The sequence below is a fragment of the Felis catus genome, chromosome D3 (genome assembly GCF_018350175.1).
Source record: "Felis catus isolate Fca126 chromosome D3, F.catus_Fca126_mat1.0, whole genome shotgun sequence".
Lineage (NCBI taxonomy): Eukaryota > Metazoa > Chordata > Mammalia > Carnivora > Felidae > Felis > Felis catus.
Window position 1 is genome coordinate 76,714,962 of NC_058379.1, and position 22,017 is coordinate 76,736,978.

The 22,017-nt window shown below is 47.2% G+C and overlaps 1 protein-coding gene across 3 annotated transcripts in view; it reads left to right on the forward strand.

The window, feature by feature from the left end:
• NEDD4L (NEDD4 like E3 ubiquitin protein ligase) overlaps positions 1-22,017 on the forward strand; it is a 346,987-nt gene that overhangs the window by 114,576 nt on the left and 210,394 nt on the right. The gene's annotated exons all lie outside the window — the stretch shown is intronic.

Sequence of the window (22,017 nt, forward strand, 5' to 3'; positions counted from 1 at the left end):
GTAAAGTATTTGCCTTAAAACCCCTGCACCTAAGAGCTCACACGGTTACTCTTGTGAGAGCCGCAGAGAATGTCCCGCCCGACCACCCCAGAACCCTGATGGGACTTGCCGGGATCTCCCCCTCCCCCTCCCCCACAAAAAAACCTCCTCTTGCCCTGTGACAAGGACACAGCTCTCCGTGTGTCCGGGTTTACCTCCTGGTCTCCCGAGCGCACGGATATACGCGACGTCCCTATGAAGTATGTCAGGGGTGGCCCGCACGCCGTTCGGGCCACGCGGTTCCCCAGAGGGAAACGTCAGAAGTGGCAAATGGGTCGGCGTGCAGGGCCGGCCTGTGTGTGTTCTGCGTTAGGCCCTAAGGCTTGCTCTGCCGCAGCCAGTGTCATAATATTATTTAGAATGATCTCGAATCACCGAAAAGGCCGTGCTGTGCAGGGAACGTCTTCGATAATTTAAAACGCTATCTGTATAAACTGGTCTTTGTGTCACCCCAGTTCTGGTAAACGGAGGAGCGAACCCGACGGGCCACACTTACGTACCATTCTCTGATGTGTTCGTGTGGATCTCTCATTCAGCATTTCCTGCTTGGCCTTCACTCTTTTTTTTTTTTTTTTTAATTTATCAATTTATTTCGAGAAAGAGCGCGAGCAGGGGAGGGGCAGAAAGAGAGAGAATCTCAAGCAGGCTCCTGGCTGTCAGTGCCGAGCCTGACGCCAGGCTCGAACTCACAAACTGCCGCATCATGACCTGAGTGGGAATTGAGTCAGATGCTTAACCAGCTGAGCCACCCAGACGGCCCCGCCTTCACTCCTGACCCGCGAATATGTTAGTCCCGTCAAAGGAGACTTTGCTCTGCCCAAAGGTCCGACAGAGTGCGAGGGAAAGTTGCAGGACACCTTGCCCTCGTTGCTGTCGGAGTCCAGACTGATGCTGTCTGGTCACTGAGTCTGCATAAGGCAGAAAATTGGACGTGTTTCAGGAAGATGAGGGGCACGCAGCACAGAGTAGAGGCTTGATCAATTTTATTCATCTGGTCAGAGTGGAGCCTGAGAAAACTGACTGAAGAGCCAGGGGCAGTGTTTTGATCAGCCGATGTAATCGCAGGGGGCGCCTCCGGGGATTGGTGAAGTGATGTCTGCGGATGTGGGTGTGTTGGGGGGGGGGGCTGCCCCTTCCTCGCTCCTCCTCCCAGCAGCCCACCCCTCCTCACTCCTTCCTCTTCGCGTGCCTTCTGCCCTCACCCGGTTCCTTCACCCTTGCTTTATCCCAAGGCATTCTAGATTTGTCTCACCGTTTTCCTTTTTGGGGGGGAGGTAGGAGAGAGTGTAAGAAGCTAAAGTATAAGGAAGGCAATGTGCCAACGTGAGTCGGAAACGAAAGCAGTCCTGAATGTGTAAAACAGTGAAGAAAATACATATTTTTCAAGAGTTGAACTTAGCAGCCAGGCCTTCGGAAAACAGAAGGTACCGTGTGAGGGGAGGTCCGGCGTTGGGATGGCCGAGGGTCTCCACTACCATTGCCTCACCAAACGAGTGGGAGAGGTTCCTCTGTCAGTCAGTGGTTCCCATGTTCTAGGCAGAGAAGGCGGCTGGCCAACCCATTCTCGGTGGCTGGGCCTCGGAGAGGCCTGAGAACAGTGGTCTCCAGGCCCACTCTGCATCTTCGTTGACAAAAATGCTGTTACTGAAGGTGAAAATACTCTGGTATGATACCTAAGAGTTATGCTTTTTTTTTTTTTTTTCCTTCAACGTTTATTATTTATTTTTGGGACAGAGAGAGACAGAGCATGAACGGGGGAGGGGCAGAGAGAGAGGGAGACACAGAATCGGAAACAGGCTCCAGGCTCTGAGCCATCAGCCCAGAGCCTGACGCGGGGCTCGAACTCACGGACCGCGAGATCGTGACCTGGCTGAAGTCGGACGCTCAACTGACTGCGCCACCCAGGCGCCCCTAAGAGTTATGCTTTAAACAATGGATACATCTCTCTGGAATCCCCAAGTGTTAGATTTCTCAGATCCAAATCTCCTGTGTTGTAATACTTCATCTTCTAAGAAACATTGTCTTAGATTTCATAAAATTATTTCTCCTTATTATAGAAACATTTGTCGAGGGGGGCGGACCTGGAAGGTAAGATTTTTAAGATGGGGGACACATGTGAGCTGGCAGGTTCTTACGTGGGAAGTAGAGCCTTCTCGAAGTACTGTAGGTGGTTATCTAGATTGGGGGCTGGCACCCTTTTTCTGCAAAGGGCCAGATAGAAAAAAGCTTAGGCTCAGTAGGACTTTCTGTCCCTGAGATAGCACAGAGTATAGGATGGGCGTGGCTGCCTGCCAGTGGCCCACGGGCCCCAGTTTGCCAACCCCTGAGAGCATAAGCTATTGATTCTCTACAATATATATATATTTAGAACTGGGAGTGCCAGTGTTATTTGGTCATGATTTTCAGATTAAACTGTTACAGAGAGCTGCTGGTTAGTCAGCGACAGACAGGAATTGAGCCAGTATTGACTTCTTGGGCGTGGAGGAGTGGGGGTTTCTAGATATAGCAGGAGTTTTTGTTTTTGTTTTTGTTTTTCTCCTCTCTTCAAGGGGAAGCATGCGTACAATATAGCTTATGGAACTTTTTAGAGAGACACTGTGGATTTTGAAATCTACACGTGACTACAATTGTAAAAATGTTTTTTTTTTGTCCTAGAGAAAATGATTCTTACTGCTTTGTATATACATACGTGAAAAATGAAGTTGAGTTTATATCAAGCAAATATGCAGTCACATAATTTCAATTAGCATATTGCAATAAAAATACTGCCTCTTCTTCCCCGGAATATTTTTTAGACTTAGGACCTTAGCGCAAGTAATGTTTAATAAGGAATCTGCAGTGCGTAACTCCTCAGTAAATTATTAAAAGAACTGGCATTTCTACTGTATATTATCAACACAAGTGATATAAACTATGCCTTGCCCCTTAATGAGCGTGTCCCAGCATTCCTTCTGGCGTGCGGACAGGAACAGGTAGCGAATGTTTCAAGGGTGGTTTGCATTTCTTCCCTTCCTTGTTCGAGGTACACTGTTGTGCTTCCCTTTTGAAGGACTGATTATTGTTTCAAGCCTGTTATTTTTAGATGCTTGAAATGAAGCATTCATGGTCAGAAAATAGAGAAGCATTTGAAAGAAATGCTACATTTCAAGTTTGGAGGCAACTGGTTGGGAAATCAAAATGGGGTGAATTTTTTTTTTTTAATTTGTTTTCAACGTTTTATTTTATTTTTGAGACAGAGAGAGACCGAGCATGAACGGGGGAGGGGCAGAGAGAGAGGGAGACACAGAATCGGAAACAGGCTCCAGGCTCTGAGCCATCAGCCCAGAGCCCGACACGGGGCTCGAACTCCCGGACCGCGAGATGGTGACCTGGCTGAAGTCGGACGCTCAACCGACTGCGCCACCCAGGCGCCCCCAAAATGGGGTGAATCTTAACACTTTATCACAGTTTCTTCTTTCTTTTTTCTTCTTCTTCTTCTTTTTTTTTTTTTTTTTTTTTTTGCTAGTGAGAAAATGGTAGTGTTGGGTGTGTATATTCTCCATCTCTGACTTGTGGACTCGTGGGAGTTCATTGTGAACAGCGGTTTCAATTTTGTTGAAGTGATTTTAAATTGTATCTAGACAGTCGAGACCGTAAAAAAGAGCAATTTACAAATTCCTTTCTTCCAGAATGGATTCCTGGCTCCTCGTAGCATGATTTTATTTGGTTATTTAGTAGAGTCAAACCATCTTGTCCTAGAAATCAGATTTGAGTGACTGGTGAGGCCGTGTAAGTCAGGACCTTTTGTTTGCCCTGACGCTGCTTCTCGGCCTGGAATGTCAAAGTATTATATTTGAAATTGTTCTTGGTCTGGAACGATCTGTCTTAGCTGGTGGCTCCACCGATTCCCTAAGCATCGGAGCTAGGGAGCTGGGACGTGTCCCTGGTTCTCCTGCCTCCCCGCCGTCCCCAGCCTGGTCTCAGTGGTTGGGTAGGGGACTTCCCCAGTGGTGTTCACATCTGCCCGCTTCCTCCCATCCCCCCTCCCGTACGCAGAATTCATTCTGCCCCTGGCAGAACCCTTCGGTGATCAGTCATTGCTGTGGATTAAGGTCCCAGCTGCTTGACCTTGACAGAAGCACTCTCTGTGTGCCTCTCCAGCGCATCTCTTGGCCTTGACCTTCCCAAGCAGCCGTGCTGAGTCCTGTAGTTGCCCTCAAAGGCCACACTCCTCCTCCTCTGTGCCTTTGCTGGTGCCCAGAACGACCACCTTCTCCCTCTTTTGCACAGCTGACTTGTTCTTGTCCTTCACACCAGAGCCCCCCCCCACCCCCACCCCCGACCCCGTGAGCTCACCCCCAGGCAGCTTTCCCTGCCTCTGCCCACTTGGGTCAGATCTGGTGGCTCTTGGCTTTGCTTACTCACCCTGTGCAGCTGCCCACGGGTGCACTGAGCATGTGGTGTTGGGACTTTCCTCTGGACCTTTACCTCTGTACCCTGCTGTGGTCCCACAGTGGCCCAGGGCCGCCAAATCCATGACTGCCATTACCTCCTCTCCGCATGCACTTGGCAAACTGTTGCACGTTGCTCTCAGCCCCTTGGCTCTTGGCACCCTCCCTGCCACTAGGCTGAGTTTATTTTTCCTGCTTGTGTATTCTCTGGGTGGTTTATACACACCCGTATTTCCCCTACCCTCTCATTTCACCTCTTGTTTATCTTATTCTGTCTGTATTTTTAAGGTCCTCTTTCTTTACAGTATGCAGATTTACAGTATGAAATTTTACGAATCTAAAAATTCTCAACTAGCACACATATGTTATATCTAGCTCCTTCTTACTTTAAAGTGGCTACAAATGCTTTAGACTTTAAGGAATTCCTCATCCTTAACTCCTCGGTCCACGTGAAGTTCACTGGAGGACACGAACCGTGAGCATCCCTGACCGTGACAGGCTACATGGAGGGCTCTTCCTGTGTCCACAGGGATGTATTGGGGAGTTAGAGCTCCCTCTGCTGGCCATATCTTCAGGTGCATTTTCATTCTGGACTGTAAAAATGGTATTCACATCTGATAATCCTTTGGAGTTCTTTTTCTTTTAAAATTTTTTAAACGTTTATTTATTTTTGAGAGAGACAGAGCCAGCGCGGGGGAAGGACAGAGCCAGAGGGAGACACAGAATCCGAAGCAGGCTGTAGGCTCCGATCTGTCGGCAGAGCCCGATGTGGGGCTCGAACCCACGAACTGTAAGATCATCATCTGAGCCGAAGTCCGACACTTAACCAACTGAGCCACTCAGGCACCCCTTTGGTGTTCTTTTAAATTTTCTGATTTTTATTTATTTTATTTATTTAAACATTTTTATTTATTTTTGAGATAATTTTCTGATTTTTAAATCAGAATTGTCTGATTTTTGAAATTAACTCACATCTTTGCTTTAGCAGGTATTGAAGTCATTCTCAAATAGTGACACACAGGAAAGGATGATTTCACTTTAAGCAATTCCGACTTTTTACATAGTTTTAAAGTAGGCAATTGAGTAGCATTTCCCGCTTTAACTTTATATCCCCCTTTTCCCTTTCCTTGCTAAATAATTTCCTAAACTTGTAGCATCATCAAAATAAAATGCTACAAATTGCAAAGGAATAAATAACTGATACTGGGAAGAAAGGAAATTCTTCCAGTGAGGGGTACTGTATTCCACTATGGAATAGACAGCATTCATAGAGAAAATGAATTATAACGCATTTTTAGCTTCACACTTTGAAGGATCAGAACTTCAGCACTCTGTTTTCTTTAAGAAAGGAATTTCCAGGGGGCGCCTGGGTGGTTCAGTAGGTTACGCGTCCGACTCTTGATTTCGGCTCAGGTCAAGATCTCACAGTTTCTGTGTTGGAACCCCGCACTGGGCTCTGTGCTGACAGCGTGGAGCCTGCTTGGGATTCTCCCTTTCCCTCTCTCTCTGCCCCTCGCCCCCATCCTTGGACACACGTGTGTGCTTGCTGTCTTTCAAAAATAAATGAGAAAGGGATTTCCAGGCTGACATTGTTAATATAGAAAAATTATTTTATTAAAAAAATTTTTTTAACGTTCATTTATTTTTTGAGAGAGAGAGAGAGAATGCGAGTGGGTTAGGGGCAGAGAGAGAGGGAGACAGAGAATCCAAAGCAGGCTCCAGGCTTCGAGCTGTCGGCACAGAGCCCGACGTGGGGCTCGAACTCACGAGCTGTGAGATCATGACCCGAGCGGAAGTCGGACGCTCAACCGACTGAGCCACCCAGGCGCCCCTAGAAAAATTATTTTACATGGTACCTATATCCATGTTAATAATGGGAAACAGGTATAGATCATCTCAAAAATATTTGTATTTGGCTTTGGAACTGAGAAAAACACACTTTGCAATATAATTTGGAGGTTGTTTAGAAGTTTTTAGCACTACAGAGAAGTTACTAGAGCAACTCATGACATGAAAAACACATTCAGAAAACATGAGAGAGGTTAAATTTTTTTTTCTTGTTCTGGAGCTAATTTCCTCTTTTCCTCTCTTCTGGACCTAATTTTTTAAAGTTTATTTATTTATTTTGAGAGAGAGTGAGTGAGCAAGCAGGGGAGGGGCAGAGAGAGAGAGGGGGAGAGAGAGAACCCCAAGCAGGCTCCACATTGTCACTGCAGAACCCAACATGGGGCTTGAACTCGGGAACCGTGAGATCACAGCCTGAGCCAGAGTTGGACGCTCAACTGACTGAGCCACCCAGGTACCACCCCCCCCCCCCCAGGACTAAATTTGTAATGATGCACCGTACAGCATTAGTTTTCAGATTGGTAATAACCCCGAAAGAACAGGAACGGCACTTGAAAATATTTTTTTAAATGCAAAATTGACACATTTGCACTCAGGTATGCTTGGAGGTTTTTGTTTTTGTTTTGTGTTTGTGTGTGTGTGTTTATGTTTTGATAAGATTCTGTCAGGGGCGGGGCACCTGGGTGGCTCAGTCGGTTAAGCGGCCGACTTCCACTCAGGTCATGATCTCGCAGTTCATGAGTTCGAGCCCCGCGTCGGGCTCTGTGCTGACCGCTCAGAGCCTGGAGCCTGCTTCCGATTCTGTGTCTCCCTCTCTCTCTGCCCCTCCCCCGTTCATGCTCTGTCTCTCTCTGTCTCAAAAATAAATAAATGTTAAAAAAATTAAAAAAATTCTGTCAGGGGCAGGGGAAAGAGTCTAAAGTTGTCGTGGGCAGTCTGCCCACGTTTCAGCAAAGGACTTACTTAAACAGAGTCAGGGGGGTTCAGACACCCACAGAGGAAAATGGCGTGCGTAAGTCATTTCTCTACTCATTTTGCGGTAACATTCTTCTCTGCCTTTGCCGTTTCTTAAGGTCTGCAGCCAACTGGCAGGAAACAAAAGCCAGAGGAAAGCTGTTGATGCTCTCAGTGGGACAGAAGAAATGGGAGCCACCAGGGACAAAAGTTAGGGAGAAAAATGTCAGTTTGAGAGGATTTTAAAATTGTTTATCTTCTTCTCAGTTGAAGACCTTGAGATTCATTCTCGGAGCTGTTAGGACTGTCCCTGTGAGATCGCGTTTTCATGTGACAGTCCCTGATAATTTGTATTCTACAAACACAAGGCCCTACTGTTTTTTCTGGGCACCTCCCCCTGAACAAAACCAGCCTCGGAAGCGGGCAGGTGAAGAAACCAGGAATCCAAAAACCCTCTCCGCTGAGAAGAAGATGCTATTGAAAGGGACTGGTACTTCCTCACCACCTTAGGGGTAGAAAGCCCGAGAAACATGATGGCAGCTCCCCAGGTTACAGAGAGAGAGAGAGAGAGATGGTCAGCAGACCTGATGACGTTGACCATGGTTATCACCAGGGACGCTTTCGTCCCCACGGTTCACGCCCTCGCCCAGCTTTCCCTCCGGCCTTTCTCTTGCTTCATTGTATCCTCTTGGGCATTTGTGGAGACTCTGAGGCTCGGATCTCAGAGTATACCAGACTGTCCCCACTAACAGGATGGCAAAGGAAGTGTGGCCGTGCCTCGAGGAGGTTATACGGACTGTGAGGGCCTGACATCGGGTGGAAATATTAAGAACGTCCGTATCGAAGAGAACAGCTTGAGAGTCCGTTGAAGAGATGGGCCTATTGTGTTCCCTCTGTACCCCCCCCCCCCAAAAAGAAACCCAGCACTGCGCATGGGCAGCACATCAGAGGTCATTTTCAGTATAATAATGAGAAAGGCTGATGTGAGCGCTTTTGTTTACTTTTAAATTTGCATGTTTAAGTGATCCGGAAAATGATGCATGTTTATTGTGGAAATCTCAGTGCAACTGCAAGAGGCAGGAAATAAAAGCCCTTTTTGTTGGGCCTCCCGAACCCCGCCCCCACGACGGACCAACTGTGGCAGTTTGAGCATAGCAACCGCCCCTCCTCCCACCCTGTGAAATTTTTTGTGCGTGTGTGTCACAGGGGGGCACAGATTCACGCTGTGCGGTTGTATTAACTGTAAAGTGCACAGTGCACTGTGGAAAGGTTTGCAGCTCGTCCTGTGTATCTCTGTCGATCTTTTCTGCAGCCAGGTGGAGTTTGCGAATGCTGGAAAGATAAAGATGATGCTGTGCTCAAGGGCAGATCCCGCCCCCCCCCCCCCCCCTCAGGCCCCAGTGCAGACAGGACTTGGCTTGAAACATGACCTCCTAGGTCCTTTGGGCCCAGGTGACTTCAGTGGCCTTGATTGCCGCAGGTGAACATGTGCAGCTCTGACCTTGAGTCTTTGGTTACTTTTTGAGCTCCTAAGTGTTCCACGCACTCAGGAGAAGAACTTAGTTAGGGTCCCTGCTTGCTCGGATTCCATGCCTTCCACCTGTTGAGTCTTGGGCCAGCTGCAGAGGAAGCCACTTTGGTTTTTTTTTTTAATTTTTTTTTTCAACTTTTATTTATTTTTGGGACAGAGAGAGACAGAGCATGAACGGGGGAGGGGCAGAGAGAGAGGGAGACACAGAATCGGAAACAGGCTCCAGGCTCTGAGCCATCAGCCCAGAGCCTGACGCGGGGCTCAAACTCACGGACCGCGAGATCGTGACCTGAGCTGAAGTCGGACGCTTAACCGACTGCGCCACCCAGGCGCCCCAGAGGAAGCCACTTTGAAGGATGTCCCCCTGTCCTTCGTGCCGGGACCCCCCCCCCCCCCCGCCCCTGCCATGGGAGACCTGGCCAGAGGAAGCTTACTGCGTGACCGTGCTCCTCGTTATAAATAACGCTCCAGATGGAGGTCGCCTGTACCGTGCCAGCCATCCTTGGTTCCAGCAGGTGCCCAGACAGGTGTGCTTATGTTGGGAGTGGGCCCGTATCGGCGGCAGCGTCTTACGGCGCGCTCTAGGCCGGTGGGTGCCATCGCCTGTGCCCTGAGCCACGGCTCCTCACCTGCCGGACGCCCCCTCGCTGGCAGCTCTTGCTCCATCCAGCACCTTCTCCAGGTGACCGCTTGCGTGGAGTCTCTCTACTGCGCTCAGGGGCCTGTTACCCACAGCTGGCTGTTCCTGGTACCTGCGGGCATCCTTTAAGATCACTCCTTCAGTTTTGCTTAGGCTCACTTAGGCTCGCCAAAGCATCTTTTAATCTAAAAATTTGTGTGTTGTGTTTTGTTTTTTGTTTTTTTTTTTTTGAAAAATATTTTACTTCCACCCTTAGCCCTTTTCACTCCTGTCAACTTCCGATGTCAAGAGAAATCCCAAGTTCATTTATAGAAGGACATTCGCTGTAAAAGCAGCAACAGCTGCCTAAAGGAGGTAGGTCTGTGTGTCGCGGCCTCCAGGATCGCGTGTAGGTCTGTGTGTCGCGGCCTCCAGGATCGTGTGTCAGGAGGAGGCGTGTCCCCGTTGTCTCAGGAGCTGCCATATTGTGGAGTGGCCTCCTGTGGGAAGGAGGGCCTGAGGTGTCCTAGCTGGCTCCCCTTCTCACAGGGCTTTCCTGCTCTTGGTTTCTCACTCGCAGCCTTCTAGGGGGGTTTTGAATATGGAGCTGAGGGCCTTGCTGGAGGTGTTGCCAGGATGATCTTGGGCCCATGGGGTGGTGGTTCAAGAAGTTTCCTAGAGGAGCTGGGTCAGTTTTTAAAGTGCCTCTGGAGGAGTGACATAGTGTATTCCAGAAACGTTTTTCGTGGAGTCTTTTTTTTTTTTTTTTTTTTTTTGAGTACAAGAAGGTGTTCTTTGGCCAAGCCCTGCTCACCCTTCTCCCGAAGGGCACCTTGCTGGAGAGACAGGGCTGGGTTCCATGTTTGCTTACGGTTTATTTAGTGCCGTTGGTGCCAATCACTGGTTGCCCTTAGTGGTGGCCGTTGTTCTCAAGGTACTTGCATTAGAGGGCAGTGTGGGGGTTCAGCGAGGAGCACAGGTTCATGGGAGATGCCCCCGGAAAGGTTAGGGAGGCCTTGACTGTGACAGGACGTGGGGTGAGATCAGACGCATCTGTGGCCCAGATGAGGCTTCCTTCCCTGTGAGTTTCTGCTACTGAGCTCGGAGTGAGCAAGGGTCTCTGGAACCAGATTTCAAAAAGCGCCTAGTATCTTTCCTACAACCAACATGTTAAAACTGACAGTGTCCGGGGTACCTGGCTGGCTCGATCGGGGGGCCATGCGACTATTGACATCGGGGCTGTGAGCTCGAGCTCCACATTGGGTGCAGAGATTACTTAATAAAAATTAAAAAGGAACAGTGTCCACGAACCTCAAGAGTTTTTAAAAAAAGTTTACAGTCTCGTCTCGACAAAAAAATGAGCGAAGGTAGGAATAACCAGATTGATAAATTTGTCTCAAAAGATGTAGGCATGGCAGAAAACATGCCCTGAAGTTCAAAAGGGGGCATACTGGGGGAAATGCCAGTTTCTATCACAGAGAAAGAGCTAATTTCCTTAATGTGTAATGATCTCCTACAAATCAATAGAAAGACCAATAAGCTGATTGAAAAATGATCAGAGGGTACAGGTAGTTCAGGGAGAAGGGAATATCAGTGACGAAACGTGGCAACAGTTAACCTCACTGATAATAAAAGAAACAGCAAATTAGAAAACCCACTGAAATACCATTTTCAAAGATCATGTTGCCAAAGATTAAATTTTTAACAGCACATGTAGTCAGTAAATAATACCGTAATGACATATGTGGTGATGGATGGAAGTACACGGATGATGGTGAGCTCTGAGTACCGTATAAAGATGTTGGATCGCTGTGTTATCCACCTGAAACTAACCCAACACTGTGTGTCAACTTCAATTTGAAAAAATTCAATAGCGCGGTACGTGGACAGGGATGTGAGCAAATGGCTAGCTTTAAACCATTAGAGGACATGTGGGTGGTCGAGCCTCTAGCAGTTTAGGAAAATGTATCAACATGACCGATGCCTGTCACCCAGAGACCAGCCTTCCCGATTCTGTCCATTTCTGCAACAGACACACATGCACCTGTGTGAAGTGAAAGGCATACAGAATAGGCGTTCCCCGCTGATGCAGTCAGAAAAGATGCGGAGTAACAGAAACGTTCCTGACACCAGCTGGATCCTGGGCTGGGACAACAGCATTGATTCTGTTCCTCCCGCCTTCTCTCTCCCCTCCGCTGCTTGTTCTATTCCCAGCCAGGTTTTCTGTTTGATGGCCGCCTTGAGTTTTCGTTCTCAGCAGAGAGAGGACGACCCTGGGCAAAGTTTGGGGCTTGCCTTTTATTGGGTCACCCCTGACCTGTGGACAGGGGAATGGAATGTCCTCGTTGTTGACCGGTAGCGTTGACCGGTCGCAACTCTCTCATTTACATTAAAAGACAAGCTCCAGCTCTGTGACTCACCGCCCCTCCCGCCTGCCTTTCCGCTTGAGGTTCCCCAGTAGAACTTTGTCCCGCGTTAACCACCATTTTCAAAGGAAGCAGCGGAGTTTGAGACCTACTGTGTTTTTGAGACGCTGCAGTTTTGTATGTTAAGGTGAAATCATAATCACCACATCAGTCTCAGGAGGTGTTATCTGCCCCCCCCCCCCGCCCCGCCCCGCCATGAGAAACACTGAGGATCAGAAGGGGTGAGGCCCCTTGCCTGAGGGCACAGCGGGTAAATGGCGGAGCTGGGGCTGGACCAGAGTGTGCTGGTAGAGATGGCCTCCCTGCCTGGGAAGCATCTGGGGGTGGGGGGGGGCAGTGTTTACAGCCCCCTGCCCCTGGTGACTGGAATGAGCAGCCAGAGCTGGGACCCATTGGTTCACACCACCAGAAAACGATGACGTTGCACGAATGGTTTTCATGCAGTAAAAGGCTCCGATCCCTGGTGCTCTCCCTCCAAGCTGAGAAGTCTCACTCACACTGCCAGGCTTGTCTTCACGCAAGAGCCTGATCTCTGAGATCAGCTTGGGAAGAATTGAAGCAGCAGACAGTGGCCAGGGTCCCACCCCCCACCCCCCATGTAGGAAGGACGGGCAGAGCGCCTGGTGCCTTCAGGGTTCTAGAAAGCACCCCATTCCCTGTCTCTGGCTGATGGGCCTTCATTGGTCAGCAGTAGTTGGTTTCCCATGAGGTGGCTCTAGAAGGGCCTGAGACCCCAGGAGGAACTTTGGGACTGGTTTGTTTTCATCTTCTGCCCATTGGCTTTTTGCGCGCATTCCTCAGAAGAGTTGCCCCACCAGATTGGGGAGCTGGGGGCGGTGGGGGCAGGAACGAAGCAGAGAGCTGCACAAGCGGTAGGGGGCTTGAGAAAGGAGGGTTAGGAAGGAAGAAACGTCCTCTCTTCAGGTTCTTGGAAATCAGAAAAGGAATAAATAAGAAATTCAACATTAAAAACCTGTGATTAGGATCTGGGTTCCGTCACTTCATTACAAATGAACATTGTACTTCGTATTTTCCGTAGCAGAGTAACGTACAGAAGGCGGGACCACTTTTGTTTTCCTTCGTGTGTGCCATGAGATTTCTGTGTTCTCTTAAGTACATTTTTTTTTAATTTTTTTTTTTAACGTTTATTTATTTTTGAGACAGAGAGAGAGCATGAACGGGGGAGGGGCAGAGAGAGAGAGGGAGACACAGAATCAGAAGCAGGCTCCAGGCTCCGAGCCATCAGCCCAGAGCCCGACGCGGGGCTCGAACTCACGGACCGCGAGATCGTGACCTGAGCTGAAGTCGGACGCTTAACCGACTGAGCCACCCAGGCGCCCCTCTTAAGTACACTTTAAGATTAGTTATGAAAGTCACATCACCAGACACTTGAGCTAGAAATGTACGTTAGTGATATTCAGAGATGATGAAACGCTCTGTAAGCAGAATTCTGCTCTGAAGCAGAATTTCTGTTCTGGAAGCAGAGAGGGAAACCACATTAGCATATCAGAAAACCCTCTCTCCCTGCACCCCAACGTGTGACTCGTTGATCTTTGGTCTGAGTTCTGGCAGAGAGAATAGGAAGGGGATGTTTCAGGGCAGCCGCGTTGCTGCTTTCTAAAGAGTTGGGTGTGTGTGTGAGGCCTGCTTGATTTCTTGGGTGCATCTTTGCTACTCCTTTAATCCAGAGAGAGCTGCATAGTAGGGATTTTAAGATGTCTTCTGAGGGATAAAAGATGGGTCCTTGGCGATGAGCTAGTTCAAAATAAAAAGAGTGGGACAAAGAGCCATTGGCGGGGGGGAGGGGGGGTTATGGTCCAACCAGAACTAGGACCTGCATCCAATGGGCAGGCCAACCCAGGGGGCGAATAGTATCTCCTCTCCGCATCAGTCTTCACTAACCTGATCCCATAGTCTTCTCTTGACCTTCCAAGCAATCACACTTCTGGACAGGGTGCTGGACAGGCTTACTGACCTCCTGCACTTTGTTGTGAATGTTGGAAGTTGAGTTAATGCACACTTAAGCCTGTACTGTGGATAGCAATCTGTATTTATTATTCCCCAACTTATCTGTATTTATTTACCTCTATTTGTTGTTAGTGTTGAGAATAGGTTAATTCATTCATTGTCCTTCTAATGAAAACAGCGGCATGGTCTAATAGTCTGCCTGCCGCTCTGTTGTGGCCAGATAGAAGCGGGGAGTTAAGTTATTTCTCCGCACTGCTCTCCTGCATCAGAAACCAAGCCCTGACCTTCTCTCCCAGGCCCCTTTGTTATACAGCAGGGATGCAAACAAAAGACTTTTCATGTCACCTGTCCAGGGCACCGGGGGAGGCGAAGGAAGCCCTCGCCAGGCTTTGCAATTCCCCTACAGCTCAGCTCAGAAAGCCTTTATTCTCCTATGATATTTACTCAACACCTGACACCTCCTGGGAATTTTTAAAATTGTTCTCAGGAAAGAAACCATTCTGCTTGCAGGTGCCTATTTTTAGACTTTATAAAGCCTTTCTCTCTGCCTAGCCTGCTGTTTGAAAGGCACCAGGCTCTTTTGTCTTGAAAAGTTCAGCACCCTCCAGCTAGTTCCCCACCCGAGCCGCAAACCCTGGAATGCTCTGGGATGTGTCTCTCCCTCCATTCTGACCAACACCAAAACCACAGGTTTGACCTTTACACCGGTGTCGTTGAAATTATACAACCAGGGGAAGAAAGCTACTTCTAAGCATTGAACCTCAGAGCAGACAATGAATCGGTATGTCTATCAGTATGATAGGAACTGCCTATCAGCGCTGGACACATTGAACCTGTCAGCCGGACTGGTTTGAGTTTTGGGCCCTGCAGTTGGCTGGCCAAGTTCAGGACAGGTATACCTGAACCTGATGCTTACTCGCTTCAGGCAATAGGAGCTATCAAGCCCTGGCCAGGGTCTTGACCACGTTCTGGTCAGCCTGGGGTGATCTCTTTGGCCAGGGTTTTTGGCTTTTTTCTTTACATCAACCCCATAGGTCGTAACTAATGGTGACTGTGTGACTTTCAAGGCAGCGATAATTCAGCGCGAAGCCGGCAACCCAGGGGAAGCGGGAGGGGCAGTTTTCCATCTTCTCTTTCCTTGGCCTTTTCCAGTTTCCTCATCTTTGTGCTGTCCTTGCTTTCTGCCTCCCTCTCTGTCCTTATGGGCCACGCAAGAGAACGGAACGATCTTGAATTTGATCGTGTGCATTAGAACTGCCGTAGGTGACTGTCAGCCTTCTGTGACCCTCTCAAGTGACCTCAAGGTGACACCAGAAACAAGAAGAGCCAGAAAACCGGCGAAGCAGAAACATGCAGGCAATACTTTGGAACAATCAGATAATGATAGAAAAGTATTAAGATCACCTGAGGGTCTTTCACATGCCTGTGTGGAAATCAGTAAACCTCAATATTTACAACCAAATTATACCTTGTAACATGCAAATATTTGGAGACCTGCTCACAAGCACGTATACCTGTTTCCGCCTTTTGCGTGTGTAATCAGCCTTCAGAGCAGTTCTCAGGGCAATCTGAAATACTGTCTCCGGGGCCACGGTCCTCAGGAAGACCACGAATAAAGCATTTACTCACCTACTTTGAGGTTGGCTTTCTTTTGGTCGATAATAGGACTTATTGAAAGCTTGGATTCAAGCTATTAAATTGAAAGCAGATGCATGAATATTTCATAGGGAATTCTCTAAAAACTGCAATAAAACCAACTAAGTGTTCATTTAGGCAAAACTATCCTAAAATTGGGAAAAAGAAGAACGTATACACATAGGAAAGGTTGGTTGAAATGGGCTCACAACAAAATATTAACACCGTATCGGGGTGGTAGGTTTTTTTTTTATATTTTACTATCGGGGTAATTTTTTTTATATTCTCTAAATTTTTCTGAGTAAGTGTATTATTGAATGTTATCAGCCATAGAGAAAAGTGTACATGCCTGATGATCTAGCTAACATACTTCATTAGGAACTCCTCCTAAGGAAATAGGAATGTAGTATATCCTTAGATATATATTCTAAGGATACATATGTATAATGCATGTGTTTTATAAAATACACTTTACATATATATATCCAAAGAGTTGGCTATAAGGAAGATGTCAAGGAGCAAAAACTTCATGTCCCCTTCAAGGTCCTTGTGGGCAGATGAAGAATCGAGTTGACACGAGACCGGTTAATAGGAGAAAATCAAATTTAGTAGCATACTTACAGGGAGTTCACATGGACGTGGAAATTCCAAAGGCATTCAGGCTCAATGAGGTCTATGTGTCATTCTGAACTAAGGAGATAGGGGATAGGGGTCTGGGACTTCAAACGGAAGGAACGCCAACGAGATGAAAAAAAGTAAATGTTTGGTAAACATGTTTGCTGGGCATCTTAGAAACAGTGGGGCACAGGGATGCCAGGGTGGCTCAGTGGGTTAAGCCTCTGACTTCAGCTCAGGTCATGATCTCACGGTTTGTGAGTTCGAGCCCTGCATTGGGCTGTGTGCTGACAGCTCAGAGCCTGGAGCCTGCTTCAGATTATGTCACCCCCTCTCTCTCTGCTCCTCCCCCATTCACACACTCTCTCTCTCTCTCAAAAATAAATAAATATTTTAAAAAATTAAAAAAAAAAACAATGGGACACAGGATTTGATCAAATAGGCCTTGCTCCCTGTCTACCAAACCTCGTTCACAGAATAATGTTATCTATGGTGATAGCTCTGTTCCTAGAGCAGGTCTTTTGTCTAAATTCTTTTTAGACAGGTATGGGGGGAGGTAAAGAACTTTTCCTGAATATGTTGGGTTTTGGTTGCTTTTTAACTCAAAATAATCTTCATGTTAAAGTGCCATATTTTGGGGCAGTCTGCCCTTGGCCCCTACAAAGCATTGCCTATCATAAGACAGCATTAAAACAATCTAAAATAGTTTATCTGTGGTAGGTCTCTAAAAAGGAATAGTAAGAAACCCTTAAAAATGATACAGATATGTGATGACAAGGAAGCATACCATTTAGTGAAAAAGTAGGTGGCAGGTTGATTTGTATAATTTGACCCCCCCCCCCCAGCACCCTTTTTTTTTTAAGAGAGCCTGTGTGTCAGCAGGGGAGGGGCAGAGGGAGAGAGAATCCCAAGCAGGTTCCACGCCCAGGAGCATGGAGCCCAATGCCGGCCGATCCCACAACCCTGGGATCACAACCTGAGCTGAAATCAAGAGTCGGAGGCTCAACCCACTGAGTCAAACGCCCTTGATCCCATCTTTTTTTTTTTCTTCAATATTTATTTATTTATGAGAGAGAGGGAGACCTAGTATGAGTGGGGGAGGGGCAGAGAGACAGGGAGATTCAGAATCTGAAGCAGGTTCTAGGCTCTGAGCTGCCAGCACAGAGCCTGATGAGGGGCTCGAACTCATGAACCGTGAAATCATGACTTGAGCCAAAGTCAGGCGCTTAACTGACTGAGCCGCCTAGGTGCCCCTGATCCCATCTTTTTGTAAGAAACCTAAAAATAAACAGAAATGTAGACAATCTGAAAGGGTGGTAACATGCTAATGTATATAGCATTAGAGAAAGGGATTCCTAGGTGTAGGTTTTCTTCCTTTGCCTGTGTTTGTATGTATAATTTTCCCGTAAAGAATCTACATTGCAGAGCACCTGTGTGGCTCAGTATGTTAAGCATCTGACTCCTGATTTCGGCTCAGGTCATGATCTCACAGTTCATGGGTTCAAGCCCCACATCGGGCTCTGCACAGACAGCATGGAGCCTGCTTGGGATTCCCTATCTCCCTCTTTCTCTGCCCTCTCCCGCACGCTCTCTCCCTCTCTCCCTCTCTCCCTCTCTCCCTCTCTCTCTCTCTCTCAAAATAAATGAACTGAAAAAAAAAATCGACATTGCTTTTGTAAAAATTGGAAAAGTTTTAGTTTTAGAAAATAAAAATGCCTCTTATTGGGTGAGAACCTGTGATTTGAGCCTCAGAATAGACCTTTTTACCCCAATTGTTGAAGCCATCCTCTTGTACCTTCTAGAGAATTAAAGCAATGATAAAAAAGAGCTTTAAATGATGAACTGGTTGCTCACTGGGCTGATAATTATAATGGCTGAGATTTTTAATTGCTATTTGTATCAATGAATACTTTTTATTGGTGTGTTTAGATTTTTATAGTAGCACTGCTGTTTACTGCACTTTAATGAGATTAGAAACTTGATCTTTGTAATGGGAGGCAAAATAATGAAGCTTGTTCAGAATGGTGTTGGAGTAAGTGAAGCTCTGAGCCCAAGAGCCCGGTGATAGTGCTGCTGTTTCAGAGATCAGAAGCTGTTTCTCGCTTTATTTGGGTTTTGCAGCTGGGTTCCCACGGCTGAGGCTGTCAGAAGACTGGCTCCGAGATAATTAGTAAATTACTAAGGAAGACACTGGCCTTCCTCTGTAGCAGCTTAGAGTTTTATTGGTGAGATGGGCTCATTAGAAAACAATTACATCAATCTAGAACTCCGTGTAAAAGCTAAGTAGTTAATCGTGTGCACAGATGACAGGTGTTGAAGGCTTCAGCAAAATAAGACCTGGACGGGCAGTAAGAGGCCAGGCCCTTCCATCCCGGAAGCCCTCGTGTCCCCGTGGTACCCGTGCTACTCGGCATGTGGTAGGAGCTTGCTAAAAATACTTGCTGAATGAGACAGCATCCGAGCTGGGCCTTCAAGCCTGGGTTCTTAACTACGTGAGGCTGGATCTAGAAACCGTAGAACCTGCCTTACATAGCACCATTCTGAGATCAAGAGATTAAATTGGGGCTCCGGAGCACAAATGATTCCCAGTCCTCAGCACTACCGACTGGGTGTAAGGTACCCGTTGATTTAATAATGAGAGGAGATGGCGGGCAAGTTCCCCTACTCCTTTCCTGTGAGACATTTGATGATTTAAGAGAGGTTAATACGTGAAGTTGCCTCAAGTCCAGCGAAGAGGGTAGTTAATGGCACCATTAGGGTTGGTCTGCAGGTGTCCCGACCCCCGGCTTACCCAGTCTGGTGATTCATGTTAGCCCTTTGACAGTGTACCCCTCACTTTTAATGGTTTTTTACTAGGCTGCCTTGACGTGCTCCGGTTCATTTGTCTCCTGCCTAGCCGAACACCAGCGTCTGCGCTTTTTGCGGGGTTAGTTTGCGGGGATACGACTCACGGGTGCTCGCATCTGTCTTTCAGCGGAATTTACTGTCTATTCAGGTCCAAGGCGGTGTGCTGGGAGCCAGAGAGCACAGAGTTTTGGGCCTCCAGGAGTTTGTCAAAAGAGGCTCATTTGAGCTCAGCATGGCCTTAGAACACGGGTCATTTACAAAGGGCGGGGGGGGGGGGGCGGGATGCGTTAATGCATGGAATTGTCCTTCTGCTTGCTTGATTTCTGATTGTTTTAAAGATACTGTCGTGTTCCATCACAGCACGGCAGCTTGTGGGACCTCGGGGGTGTGCTTGTGACGGTTACCGAGGTTTTTAAAGTAAAGTGGCCGAAAAGACAGCAAGGCCTGTGTCATGGGTGTTCTATGGGGACTGTGTTTCTTGATAAAGGGTATTTTATCTCATTTTATCTTTTTGCCAGTTGATATACATGGAAGCGTTTAGGAAAGAGCTAATAGTAATACTCGTGAGCTATCTTACACGTGTGCTCTTTTATACATGAGGGTGTACATTTGATTGGAAGATAATGTACTGAGACATACCTCTTGAATTAGTCTAGGACAGGCATAACTTGTTTTATTGTACTCTGCTTTATAGATTTTTTTTTTTTTAATACAAACTGAAGGCTCGTGGCAACCCTGCGTTGAGCAAGTCTACTGGCTCCATTTTTTCCGACAGTATTTGCACACTGTGCATCCGTGTGTCACATTTTGGTCATTCTCCCAATACTTCAAACTTCCTCATTATTACATTTGTTGTGATCTGTGATGTGCGGTTGTGACTCACTGAAAGCTCGGATGATGATTAGCACTTTTTAGCAATAAAGCAATTTTAAATTAAGGTATGCACTTTTTTTTTTGAGACCTAATGCTATTGCACACGTAATAGACTCCCGTATCATATAAACATAACTTCTATACGTACTGGAAAGCCAGAAACTTCATTTGACTCCTTTATTTTGATGTGTGCTTATTGTGACGTTCTGGAACTGTACCCGAAATGTCTCCAAGGTATGCCTAGAGAAAATTGAAGTGAATGTCAGTCGGGTCCTTAATTTTAGAATTGTTGCAAATAACCTATTGGGCTGATGTAGGAAAAAAAGAAAAAAAAAAAAAGGAAGGACATTTTACGTAGTAAATAAAGTCCTGAAAATTCCAGTCTTCGTTTGTAACTAAAGGAGACACTTTCTTCTGTTCTGTTCCAAGCAGATGTTGCTACTATACGAAGAAAGATGTGTCAGCTGGTCCCCAGGCCTTTGTACAGCTGTGTGTAAAACCCATATGTACGGTCTTCCCCTACTACTTGCTTAGAAATCCCTAGTATCATTTTAGAGCATATCCCAGTGACGCCACTTAAATATAAATTTCCAATTTCTGTTCCGGGGCCCTCGCTTCCTCTGGCATATTTTCCCTGAAGTTGTTACCTGCTTCTGAGAGCCTCCCGGACCTAAATCTATTCACCAGAGATTGACAAAGGCTTTGGAGGAGTGAAGTGGTTGGGAGCATTTTTTTTTTTTTTTTTTTTTTTTCAAAACGTTACCTGCTAGGCTGCTCTTTGTGAGCCAATTTCCAGCACGTTCTGTCCTCCAGCGGCACAGAACAACTTCCCCGAACCCACCCAAGACTTGCTCGCTGGCCAGGGCCGTGCTGCCTCGTCTTTGTTACGTCCTGGGTCTACAACTGGCCTCTTTACTTGGTAGAGATGCCTGCCTCGTATTTTCCAGTTGGTTCTTGGCCGTTACCTTCGGGGAACATACCGGCTCTTTGCTTCTCTTTTCTCAGTGTTTTTCTCTTTGCTTCTCTTTCCTCTGGGAATTTCATTCTTTGTAACCAAATGACCAGGCGTCGAGCTGGGGACAGGAGCCACAGGGAAGAGCGGAACTTTGGTCCTCCCTCTTGTGTTGAGCGGCCTGATCAGAAGTCAGTGGAAAAGAACGAAGGCGGGGAAGAAGTTGTGGTGTGAAAGCGGGTGTGGTGTGAAAGCATGATTGTCAGTTGAGCAGCGAAACTCACTTTCAGCAAGTCAGTAAAGCAGAAATTCGGACACGCCGCTTCTTGAAGAATGGGTTGAAGATGGTGCGGGGTTCATGACTGCAGTATTCAAGAGCCACCACCAGATGGTGATGGTGGCTTCTTGGCCCCAGCGGGCCTCTGGGACTCCCCCTCCCACTGAAGGTCTCTACTTGCCTTGAAGGGTTACTTGAGCTGTTGTCAAAGAGTAGAATAATAAGCAACTTGCGAATTCCATTTTAAGAAATCACTGCCTTTTCAAAGGAAGCATTAAGGAAAAAGACTTCTAGCTCAGTTAAGTGCCTATTTTTTCCCCCCTGCACATTCTTGACTCTTAGAAGTGAGCACGCCAAGTGTTCTTGGCTCTGCAGTGGGATGTTGCCAAGGAATTAGGGTCAGAGACCTCTTCTAACTTGGGCTGCAAGTTGGTTTACCTCTCAGGGTTTGGGCTGAGGGGCCACATGATCTGGCTTTGACCTTTGAGTGCTAAAATGGTTTTTACATTGGTCTCCTAACCTGTTGGAGACATTGGTTAAAAGAGAACAGGAGAAACATCTTTTGCTGTTGGGTATGCATTGGATCGCTTTTTAAATGGAAGGTAGGTAAGAGGGGGTAGCTGTGGTTGACTTAGGGCCACAAGCTGTTAGAGGAGATGGGGACGTGGATGGGGCACAGGCCCATTGACTATGGACTGTGGGTTTCTCCCCCCCCCCCCCCCCCCCAGGATCTCGTTCCTCACAACAATCCGTGAAGGTGGTTTCAAGGCTCCTTTTTTTTTTTTTTTTTAAACAGATGAGGAAGCTAGAAGTGGGCAGGTCATACTTAACCCAGGGACCCCCTGCTGGTAAGGTGGTAGAGATGGAATCCAAAGCTAGAAAATACGTGCTCATTCCATCCAGAGGAGGGCAATTGATCAATTTCTTAAACACTAGTACCCAGAAAGATTCCTTCATTTTCTTGAATGTCCTTTCAACATCGGCATGAACATTTAGGGGGGAAAAC